Genomic DNA, 12271 nt, shown 5'->3' on the forward strand with positions numbered 1-12271 from the left:
TGAATCTGCCAGAGAAACCAACAGTACAAGCTTGCTGTAGTCAGAGTCAGGATGGCTAGGCTCTAAAGAAGAATAAACTGAGACCCTTTTCACTTTGTTAAATGAGAGTCTGTGTCTTGGCTCATTTCTACCCCTAACAAGAGGTCTGCTGCAACAGATTCCCACCACAGACCACTGACACAATGGAAATCTAAGCACTGGAGTGTTGAAGTGCATTAGGAATAAAAAAGGTGAATGAGATTTCACTGGTGGAAATGAAGCACTGAGGGCCTGGTAACACTTCATAGGACATTTCATAGGAGATCCCATTGTATAGCTTTCTCTTGGCACAATTGCAGCTTTTCATTAAGGTCTCTGGTAAATGAGGCAGTTTGTTCACTGAAGAGAGATTAACAATAGAGGTACTATTTGCACATAGAGGAGTAGTAGAGGATTTCCCATTCTTATGGCATCTAGACAGGGTAAAAAAGCCCATCAGCCTCTGTGTTCTTTGCTATGTTATCCCTTTCTTCCATGTTTGTGTGCAAAGAATTGAACTACTTGCAAATGGGTGAAAAGGACAACTTTTGTGAGATGTAATTTAGCTCTGTGCTCTCACTTGCACTAGCAGTCAGGGTATATCCGTCACGATGCATTTGCTCTCTGCCCTCAGAGGCAGGAAAATATGTCAGGGAAGCATCCATCCTGACTGTGCCATGTCATAGGAGATCTGATCTCCTCTCTTCAAGAAGCCTTGGAAGCAACTAAGTAGAGTATTCTTTAATTGTGATTGCTGGTTTTATTCAGTATGTTAATTTTCCTGGGGGAAAATTGAGGAATCAAAAAGCAAAATACTAGTACAAACATCTTGGGAAAATAGGCAGTATCCAATTCTTCACTGAAAAGTAGTTAAGAATCTCATGTTTAGGCATAACAATAAGTAAAATGTTACAGAAAAAGTCTACCATTAGTGTGCAGCAAAGGAATTCCTACTGCTCTTCTGTCCATCTTTAATGCTCTTTGAGCAAAATGTGTACGTATAGGCAGCATAAAATGTGGACCTCTTTTCAAAAAGCATGTTTTCCATTGCTTTCTATAATATGCCCCTTGTTTTTAATGAAATTTTAGATGTCAGAGCAACTACAAGCAATTACTAGTCAGTACAGGGAATGAAAGGGTAGTGCTGCAGTGAATGTCCAAGGTTGTTACATTTACCAGTCACCAAATGCATGTAGCAAGCATGTAGTAGGAAACAGGTGCCTCTTAGTAAGGGTTAGGGACTGTGTGTGCAAGTTCTTTAGACATGTACAGTGGCAAAGTGAAAACCGCTATCTTAGACTAGCCACGTGATAGATGGTAAATTGCCTGGGCTCCAGAGATTGTTTCTTCTACCAGCTTTCTGGATTAGTTTACTCCCCACTTCATCCTGATCTATCAGATGAGTAACATGTTCTGCCAGAGTCCTGAGCTCAGTAAGGGAGTGTTAGTGCCACTGCAACACAAACTATGAACAGCGTAAGTCCAGGCTTACTGTGTGAAAGGGTGTTGTACATTGCCTGTACACCAAAGGTTTAAATAAGATTTTGAATATGGATTGTTTTCAAATGAGCATTCACAGGAATCTAGTCTGGGTTAGTCTTCTACACTATTCCAAATATGCAAGGAAAGACACTGGTGGTCAGCAAAGACTTCTGCATTTACTGCAAGTTATATCATTACTCTTGAAAGGGACAAGAACAATCCTTCCACTTCAATGATGCAAACAGTTTTTCTTTCTCGTGCTCTGTACAGCAACTATAAGCTGATCACAGATTATCTACTTTGAAAGAAGTTCTCCAAAAGCATTAGGTAGTCTGGTGCTGAAGGTGCAGTGTTGGCAGTGAAGAGTTTTACTTATCTCAGACAGTTTATTCTTCAAGTCCCTTTCCTTCGGTTCCTGTGGCACAGTCGAACAAATGCTTTTATTCTGCAAGAAAACAGTAGTATTCCTTGACAACACATGTTTATGAGTTTCTACCTGGGACTAAGAGGAGGATCTGAACTCCGAAGTCAGTGCCCTCTCACAGGAGTGACAACAAGCCTCCGCTGAACCCCATTTAACCAGTAGATGGCAGAACTTTAATCTTTGTTTTGCTGCTGAAAATTAAGTTCAATAAATGTAACTGCAATTTTCTGAAGACTCATTTAAAGAAAGACAGTTAAGGAAACCAGTGCTAAGATCAGAAGCAAATTATAACATATTTATTAAAATATGTCAACCACAGAATTTCCTTTGGAAGATGCACAATCATCTAATTAAAGAGGGAGATGCAGTAGGCCCTCAGTTCAATAATCAGAATCTACTGTGGTATTTCTGAGACGTCATCTGGGAGCTCTCAAAATCTCTATTTTCAGACTTTTACTCCTACAATTTGAACAGCTTAAAACAGTCATGACTAACAATGAAATCTCACCACTAACTCCTTCATGAGCCACCAAACATATTTTCCAAACATATTGTACTCAGGACAAGCTGTAAGCCATAACCTGCAAGCTACTGTCTCACTGTCTCTTCAGTTCATTCACAGATGGCTTCCCAGAGTCAGGAACACTTTTACTGAGTGTTGAACACATTTGAATATATAAATTCATATGTTTTGTAGAACATAGTATGTTAAATTATATACCCTTAATGTGCTGCTTATAGGGACACAGCACTCCAGAGCAAACCTCAACAAGCTTTTTCATTATACTACAGAGAGCCAGGAAAAGCAGGACACATGCAGACACTTCTTTTTGCTGACTGCTCCAAAGCTGGGTCCTTTAGACTGCCAGCTCAAGTTTATTGCCTCCCTGTCAGGCCTATCCTAGCCCACCTTGAGACTGATTGCAGCAATCCTGTGATTGCAGCAATCCTGTGATTGCTGCAGGCTCAGTGATCAGCTGAGCCTGCATGGAAGATTGCTACAACACTGAACTCTACTGCTGTATGTTAAGGCTTTATTGACTGTAACAAGCTGAAAACAATCTCTTGGCAATTCAAAGCATTTTAAACTTCTTGACAGGATTGGAAAGAGTGAAATATATTGAGACACAATAGTGAAGTCAGCAATTGAACAGATATGATATGCTCCCTGGACTTCCAGGACGTTGGTGAATAACCTCAAAGAACACTCCAAAAGGAATCTGATATTAGACAAACCTTCTTGGAAATGGATTTCAGTAAGACAGAAAGGACAAAGGACACATAGTTCCTCATCTGTTGTGAAATAATTTAATGAAAAACACTAAAAGCACTCTAGAATACACATGATTGCAACATGAAAGGCATTGTTATTCCTATTTGCATCAATTTTCACTGCAAGAACAGAAAATAATTTTCTTTAACCCTGATTTAGCACAATGCATGATTGTCCAAGAAAACTGTTGGACATCCTTGCAATCTGATCCTAAACCCGTGAACCCATTTCAGTAAACATCTTCTTACAAACAATAGATCTAATATAGTTCTCACCTCCTGGCAGCCTTGGGGGAAAGGCAAACCCTCACTTTTTTAGTCATGTGCTAAATAAGATACCTTATTGTAAACTGAGCCCAGTGAGAAGAATAGCAAAATGCTGGAAACACCAGCAACAACATTCAGACAGCATTGCCATAAACCCTTGAATGAACAGCCTCTCTTCCAATCCCATTATAGCCTCTGTGTCCTTGCAAAGAACAAGCAGAGGCTGAAGCAGTTGTGTCTCTCTTTCTGGGACACAGAATCTTCCCTTCTACTATCTATCAACCTCAGAGGCCTTCCCTCCCTGCAGAACAGAAAGTACAAACCTTGCAGATACCCTTGATTCCCTTGCACTGGGAAAAGTCAGAGCTGATGTATGGATTTCCCATTTCTGTTGCTGACCTGCTATTTTCACTAGTCTTTGCTTTTTGTCCAAGAGATTTTAGGTCAATCAGATTTTGTAGCAATTGCTTTGGTATCTAGGTATGGAGGATTTTATTCATGATTCAAAACTTAGTGATATACATGGGCCTTGGAAGTCTCGTCTGTTAGAAACAGCAACAACAACAACCAAATTAAAATAAAATTTTAAAATTTTATTTTTAAAGGAAGTGACCCAGAGAAGCATTATAGGACTTAATCCCACAAAGAGGAACATTTTTGAAATGCCTTTATTATTATTAGTTATATACAAAAATAAAAATGTCTATCAAATAATAAAACATCTAAAGCTCTAAGAGGTTTTAGAAATTCTCTGGCTTTTCAGACCATCAGAGTAATCTACTATTTTGTGGTGTCATGTAGAAACATGGGCTTCCACCTTCAAGAGCCAAAAGCAAAACTACAAACATAACTGTGTTCTGCCAAACTCAGTCTTAGGAACCTCTCTGGCCAAAGGTTTGAAAAGAATATTATTAATTAATGTCCAGTTCCATGTTAACCATCTGGTAAAGCAAATCATATGTTCTAAAAACCAACAGAATTCTAAAAGAAGAACTTAGTGCAAGTGAATTATTCCAGGTGGTATTTATGCTGAACAGAAAGCAGGCTAACCTGGAAGCAATTTTGAGCAATAACTCAAAAGTACTATATGTTGCAGATTACAGGCTATTTAGAGGTATCAGGTCAGAGAATAGCAGGTTTAACTACCGATGGTCCCTAGAAGTCTCAGCTGTTCCAGTGAAATCAACACCAGGTATGTCAAAGCCAGGATTTCCATATGAAGTTTAAAAAAAATCCTACTCAATGTATCTTCTTTGCTAGATCTTGGGGTCCTTCCCATTGATTTCTTCCGGTCTGACATTTCCAGCTGGATAGTGTATGTAGGCAGGAGGATCTGTCAGCACAGGTCAGTGTGCAGGAATCCAGCCCACAAACATCCAGGTGAGACATCATGGGCATTTCCTATGTTTCATCCTTCTTTTACAAGTTGAGCTAAGCACTTGCATTTTCACTTACCTGAGACTTGCTCCTCTGCAGCAAGTCTCAGTTTGCTCTTAGCCTAAGATTTCTTCAGGTAAAACCAAAACATTATGGACCTTTTTTTAGTCCAACTGTCAGTGGTTAGCATGTCTCCTAGCCAGTGACCTCCAAGACCTCACCAAGACTTACAGAATACTTACATTCCTTACATGCAACTCTTCTTTACTATGTATACAATTATTTTCCTGGAATTAGATACTTTTTAGTTTTCTTAATTGTTAAGCAAAGTTTCCTGTCTGACTATTGAGGAATGACTCTGGCAGGCACACTCCATGCGACCATGTGAGCTGGAATGAAGGTCACTTCACAATGGTGGCTCCAGTGAGCTGAGAGGTGCCCTGTTTGACTCCCTACACACCACACTCTCACCCAGTCAGACCAGGATTCCTTACTGGCTGGTCCCCAGGCTTCCCATGACAGTCTCAGACCCCTGGATTCTTACAATGGTTTAATCATGGTGCAGTGACAAAATAACAGCTCAGGCTGGTGTCTCTGAGGAGGGACCCTGAGCAAAGCAGACCCTGGGCTTTTATACCCTCACAATCTAAGCATGTGAAAGCCTGGGGTCTTCCAGCTGAACCATTGGCTCCTGCTGTGTCACTCAGTGTCTGCTCACCTAGCTGGGCCACAGGGTTTTTGATGGGTCAATGCCAGTTCCTAGCCTCTTACTTCTGGCTCCTGCTTTCCAGAGCTCAACGTGCTGTCCCACTGCAGCAGTACCCTGACTAGTTGCACTGAATGTATTCCTCAATATTATTCAGGCCCAAACCATATACTCTTCTACTGGGAACACGCTGGACACTGATAAAGACTCATGGGGGTGATGTAAATTATGTCCTCTAGGATGTTCTCTACTCTGATATTGTTCTTTAATATTGACGTCATGATATTGATCTTGACCAGCTTGTTAGTAACAGCCTGTTTCTGCCAACAGCCAGGACAATCAGCTCTCCTCCTGCCAAGAGAAACAACAGGACGTCCCACTCCCACTCCAGGATGAGGATGCAGCCCTGTGTGTCAGGTGGTGTCCTGAGCGACACCTGCTTCCAGGCTTCACTGACAGCACCTCTGGACTCCGAAGCCTGGGCAGGCGCTCGGGCCGTGAGCACACGGTGCACTTACGGTCGGCACAAGGCACATCACTGACGCACCCTGCTGCCCATGTCACAGTGCCCGTCTTTCACCGCAGCAGATCTGGCCTTGACCTCGGGACCACCTTCCTACCCACCCTCCCACACTCACAGCGCTCCCTCTCCTCCTCCTCCATCCAGTGAAAGTGGCTGGCCGAGGAAAGCAGCGGCTCTCTCCGGGGCCAGGGCTGCGGGATGGAGGGGTGAGCTCACCAGCCCCGCGCCCCCTCCGCCGGGCTGGCCATCCGCTCGCTCGTCCTCTCGCTCGTCCTTCCTCCTCCCTCCCTCTCTCCCTCCCTCCCTCCCGCTCGGGCGGCTGGCGGCCATCCCGCCGCCGCTCCGGCCTCGGGGCGCGGGGCGGAGCCCGCCGCCACCGCCCCTTCCCTGTGCCTGCGCCCGGCGGCCCCTGACGGCGAGCAGCGGCGGCGGCGGCGGCGGTTTGTGCTCCTCGCTCCCCGGTGAGTGCGGGCCCCGCCGCCTCGCTTCTCTCCCCAACCGGCGCCGGCGGCTCGGGTGCCTGGGAGCCGCTTCTCCGGCCGCGGCGTGCCCGTTCCCGGCGGCCGCGGGGAAAGGTTGTGGGGTGGAGGGGCGCCCCTCGGGGCAGAGCCGGGGCGGGAGCGGGCCCGGGCGGAGGGCGGGCACCGGCGGCTAGCAGGGCCCGTTGGCAGGACCGGGGATCCTGCCGGCTCCCGGCCCCGGCTCCCGCGGTAGCGGCTGGAAAGAGTCGTTGGATGCTGCGGAGGGAAGGCGGCTCTGGCGGAGCAGCCTCTGCGAGCCACCATCTCGTAGCGGCGGCGGGCTGTGCGGCCCCCGCGGCGGCTCCGGGCCCCGGCTGGCGAAATCTCCAGCACCCTGCTTGGGGCCGGCTCACAGGGAGTACAGGGGGCGGCTTTTGCAGAGCGGTGAAAGAGGAATAGATTTAGCTCGAGAAGAGCGGGCGTGGAGGAGAAGTTGTGATGCCCTGTCCTCATGTAGGTGAAGCTTTAACATTGATTTTCCTCCTGGAACTGCTCGAGCCTTGTCTATTGGTATTTCAGTAGTATCTAAATAGTGGAGGATAGTGCGAAGTATACCTATTAAGCACACAGCAACTCCTCTGTGTTGGAAAAAACCTCAGTAGATCTGCAACATAGGTAGGACAGGGAAAGGATGAAAGAAAATAATTGGAAGGTGATGGCTATAAAATGTTGGGTCTTAATAATTTTGGGTGACAAAATAATCTGTTTCATGTTCATGGCACAGACAGCAGGTGCAGGTGTTCTGTAACAGTCCTGGAGGTCATAGCACAGATGCAGGTATTTGCCTTCTAATTTAACTTGACTTAGGACTGTGGCGGTGGAGATGCCCAGTTTCAGTAACTGGATCAGGTATATTTGGATCAGACCCTGTTCACGTTCAGTATGTTTCCACGTCTCGTAATATCACCAGAGTTCCCATTTATTTTTTAACTGGAGGTTGTACTTTGATATTTAGTTTCCACCTCTGAAGCTAGTAAAGGTGGGGGGAGGGGGGATAAAGGGCAGGACAGAGAGAGCTGAACTTTAGTATTTTTTAATATCAGCGGGAAACTTGGTCTAAAACAGAGGATTCTCTCTCCAAACAATTGGAATGGAATTAATATCTCTGAGCACTCAGTGCTGTTGCTATTGTTCAGACTGGCTTTATCAATCCGCAAAACCGAAGTAAAGGAAGACCACCCTAGTGAAATATTAACACTGGAATGTTTATTTTAGTAATGCTTTGCTAAAAAGCAATTGTGCTTCATCAGAATGTCCTAATAAACTTCTGGGGATTGTTACTTACTGCTTCAAAGAAAGTAAGATGAGTGTAATGGGCATAGAGTAGGAAGTGCAGCTGAGTCTTGTGCCTTCCAGGATCTGTGGTGTGTGTGAAGATTTATTAGGAAAATTATCAATACTTTACTCTTCTCAGACTTTATAAGATAGAGGAGGTTCCTGGAGAAGCTTTCTATATAAAAAGAAGTCTGATCACTTAGCTATGCTTTACAGAGAACAACATGCAGACTCTTGCTGAATTGAAAAGACCACAGGGCTTTCAAACTGCAGGTTTTTGTCATATCATATTTGTAATTTAGCATCCTACTTTCTTTCTGGTTGTCTTTGGCCACTCCAACTTTGATACTAATTGTTTTTATAGTAATAGTAGAAGAGCCAAAACAATAAATGCAGAAAATTAAAGAAAAAATAACATTTGAATAGTAAGAAATGGAACAAATCTCATTTGCTGGTGTTTTCCAGCATAGACTCTCACTATAGCTCTGTGAGAGTAAGAGCTGGAAATTTACTCCCTCCTTGGAGTAACAATCTACTTAAGCTAAATGGAAAGGTGTTAATTGAAGAGTGGTCCCTTTGTGTCTTGAAATATAGAGAAGGTAGAGAGGAGTCTTAATTGTGTGAAAATGAGATCATTTTTTTTCGGGGTTTTTGCATTTGCTGCTGCCTTTGGAATTGATTAATTCAGAAGATTTCCTCTAGGTTTTTGGCACTTTCTTGAAAGAATTGGGACATCCCACAGCTGTAGGGTCAGGACTTCAGATGCTTGTGAAAGAGGGCATTAATTTTGATTTTCGGGGTGTTTTTTTTGCCTACCCTTTCTGTGTGAAAACTGTTATAAAAAAGGTGATTTAAAATGTTTAGTGGAACTTAATTTGCCTCCCCAGAAAGCTTGGCCAGAAAACTCTGCTAACAGATATTTTGAGTTCATGAAATTGTATCAGACACACACTTGTTCTCCTTACAGACCGAAGCTGTGGGTGTTTGAAAGCTGGATTCATTTGCACAAATAGTTGAATAGCTGCTGAGATTACCGGTAGAAGTTTTTGGTGTGAGAAAGTTATCTTTATTTTCAGACAACAAATTCAGGATTTGTCTTGAAATCCTGTGTGTGAAAGTTAGGACCCCGCAGTGTCAGATTATTTCACAACAGAAGTAATCCTCTCATCAGTTCTTCATCCTGAAAGGATCCTTCCACCTACATATCTTCAGTAGCTCTGAAACAGTTCAGATTTCAAGTTGCAGAAGAGGAGTTTTCAAGGTGCAGAGAGAGCAGTTTATAGAGCTCATATAAAGGTAATGGCATGAGTACAGAGCTGATTCACAATACTCTCATTTTGTTTGTCTTTCCCATGCAGCTCTCCTGCATTTCTTCACCCTTCATAGGAGTCTTTTGAAACTTACAGACCAATGCCTTTTGACATTGAACCAAAATTCTAGAACAAATCTTTGTACACATGCTCTGTATTCCACATTTCTTGCAGCACTTCCATGTTGTTTTTTTTTTGTAACTAACACTGAAAGCTAGTTCTTTGTTAAAACTGGTCCAAGCTGCATATTTGTTAATGAACAGTCTAAGAGTACTAGCATAGGGTAAAAAAGCAGCAAGTTTGTATAGAGGTAGAAAGTAGGTTAAAGTTCAGAGCTGCTCTCCCAGGAGGTAGGAAAGAAATTTCAACACTTTATTTTTCAGTGTTTGGTAGTCTCCAAATAAGCTTCCTTTTATTCTTGGGTGTAAGGCTGCTCATTTTCCTGTAGCAAAAAATAAAAATTAGTCTCTACTTTTATCTGGGACACTCAGTGGTGAGTGTGCTGAGAAAGCATTCCCTTAACACTTACACCTGCTTAGTTATGATCTGGATTTTGTTAAGACTAGATTGCATTTCAGAGGCTGTCTGAGAGCACAGGAGAGACACTACATACGTGTGCTTACCTGGGTTGCCAAAGGCTGGTGAGATCTATGCAAGAGAAGTGTTTTGACTGTCCCTCTAAGCTATGTTGAGGTGAGAGAGGAGGTAGCATTTGGCTTTCTGGAGTGATGATGTGAAGAAGTTTAATATCTACGTTTTGGAACTGGGCACCTAAACTTCCAACTCACTTGAAGTCAGAGTTACTTTAAGACCTCAATGTTTGATTTCACAAACTTGATCTCTGACCTGAACTTTCAGTTCCAATATGTGTGATACAGCATTGCTAACAAAGTGCAATGGTCAGAATACTCATGACAGCTTATGAAATACACAGATTATGGAAATATGCAATTAGCAACCTGTTTGGTGTGTTGGAAGTTTAGCACTTTATGGATCTGAATAAGCAAGTATTTTAGCATTGCTGTCAAAAGTTTCAGGCAGCAGGAGCATCTGCAATCCAAACCTCTGTTTGTTTTAGTACAGTGTTTCTCTTGAGCATTAAAGTTGAAAGGGGTTCTCTGAAACTTTGCCAGAGGTTGTTTAAGAAACCTTCCTTTTTCTATTACTGCATTTTTTCCCGTGTGGAATACTGATGTAGTTTATACGGGCAGAATAGTTGCTCAGTCATCAAATTGTTAGTGGACTTCTCTTTAAGGGTCTATGTGTAATGATGGACCTTTCTGTGTAACAAAGAAACACAAAGATTCTTTCTGGAGTCTCTTGAAACACTGAAATCTCCTCAGTGTCTGTTAGCAGCAATGGAACAGCATTTATTTGTTACACAGTGGCCTTATCTGCCACAGGTAGAGTAGTAAATAATAAGAGCTTCTCTAAATCAAAAGAAGAAACGGGTGTTTCTTGCAACAGTAATTGCACTCATCTGTTCTTTGTACATCCAAGAGTAATTATAGCATTTTATATTTTTATGAAACAAGACTCTGCTTGTTCTACTTCTGGTGTTGAAGTCTGTCCAAATGCTGGGGGCATGTGTGGGCTTGAGCGTTTTTTTGCTTATGGTTTGTTTGGTTGGGTTTTTGCCATTTTTTGGTGGGTAGGTGGGATTTTTGTAATTATGTTGTCATGTGTCTGGTCATCTCTATCTGTCTGTCGATTTACCCAGTGTAACAAAAACATTTTTCTTAGGCAATTTGAATATTTAAACAAAAAAAATTCCTGCCACATGAATGTATTTATTAGGACTTTTTTCCTAAACTGACTAGAATTATGGATGGATTTACTTAGTGAAGTTTTACTACTTTAAACCCCAGACTGATACTGAAGAGAGGTTGCCTTTCCATTAAGGCTTTTGTCAACATGCTTAACATGGGTATTCTCCTTCCTTGGTTTTTAGGTAAGGTAGGCATGCACAGAACATGGTACAATTCCAATATGATGGAAATTCCTACATGCTGGACCTCCTCAGAGATCTTTGTTTATGGCTATGCCATCTATAACTTAGGTAAACTGGAACGAGTCATCAACTTTTTTAATGGGGGCTCCTTGTTGAGTAGAATGTGAAGCCATGAGAAGAGCTATGAGAAGTTTTAGAGGCCCAGGGGAAATGAGGAATAGCCCTTAATTAATTAAGTGCTGTTCAGTTCTATTTAACTTCTAGTAATGTCATGAAGTGCATGCTCAATGTTGTGATGTAGAATTTAAAACTCAGTATTCTGCTGCTCTGCTGCAGCTCCACTTATATTTTTTAAGTTGCTTGCTTTTGCTATTTGGAGGTGCTTGTTGCAAACTTAGCAGCTAAGTACAGATACATACAGTGGCACTCATTTTGTCCATTTGAATGGACAAAACCAAGGGAAATAACTTGTGGGCACAGGAGTGATAATTGCATCAAGAGGTGGTAAGATCAGATTCAGCATGGATGAAAAATGTTGCATTTTTCAAGCAAGGCCATGGATATTGCCTATGTCCTGCCTTATCACCAGGAAAGGACTTTTAACATGGTGGTCCTGCCAGCTCACCTCTTTTTTTTCCCAGTTTTCAGTTGGAGGTTTCATCACAGAAACATCATATTTTGTCATGCTTCTTCAAGTACCAACAAGTCTGAGCATTCCCCTTTTTCTTGATGACTGATAAAATTGCATCTTTGCTTTGCCTGAGTGTAATCTTTTTTAGCATTTCTAGAGTCTGGTAAAATGTTGAAATTAAATTGCTTCTTTGCTGAGTGTGTGCTTCACAGTGATGGCCAGGAATTTACCCATGTTTCAGGAAAAAGAGCATTTAATACTTGAAATCTGTTTAATTAAGACACCCGGTGTTTAGTTTTATGTAGTGATGTCTAAAATTAACCTCTTATCATTGATAACATAGGCACCCTTTCGTAATTGGAAAGACAGCAACTAAGAAACCAAAGATGGAATAGAAAAAGCAATTGTTGAAACATATTTCTCCAAGTGAGATTAAATATATGTCTGTACTAAAATGCTGAATAACCATGGCTGTTCTGTTGCTACTTTATACCCTGAAGCTTAGACAGAAGTT

General features: G+C 42.4%; 1 protein-coding gene across 2 annotated transcripts in view; it reads left to right on the top strand.

The window, feature by feature from the left end:
- The window catches only part of ACO1 (aconitase 1), a 61410-nt gene that overhangs the window by 12492 nt on the left and 36647 nt on the right, over window positions 1–12271 (top strand). Inside the window, exon 1 of one of the 2 annotated variants that reach the window (XM_054284568.1) lies at window positions 6459–6530. The exons of the other annotated variant lie outside the window; for it this stretch is intronic. The gene's annotated coding sequence lies outside the window, so the exon portion shown is untranslated. Of the gene's footprint in view, window positions 1–6458; window positions 6531–12271 lie in introns of those variants that run through there. 2 annotated transcript variants of the gene reach the window in all.

The sequence above is a fragment of the Melozone crissalis genome, unplaced genomic scaffold (genome assembly GCF_028551555.1).
Source record: "Melozone crissalis strain CALT ecotype California unplaced genomic scaffold, PUWL_Pcris_2 ptg000005l_1, whole genome shotgun sequence".
Taxonomy (NCBI): Eukaryota; Metazoa; Chordata; class Aves; order Passeriformes; family Passerellidae; genus Melozone; species Melozone crissalis.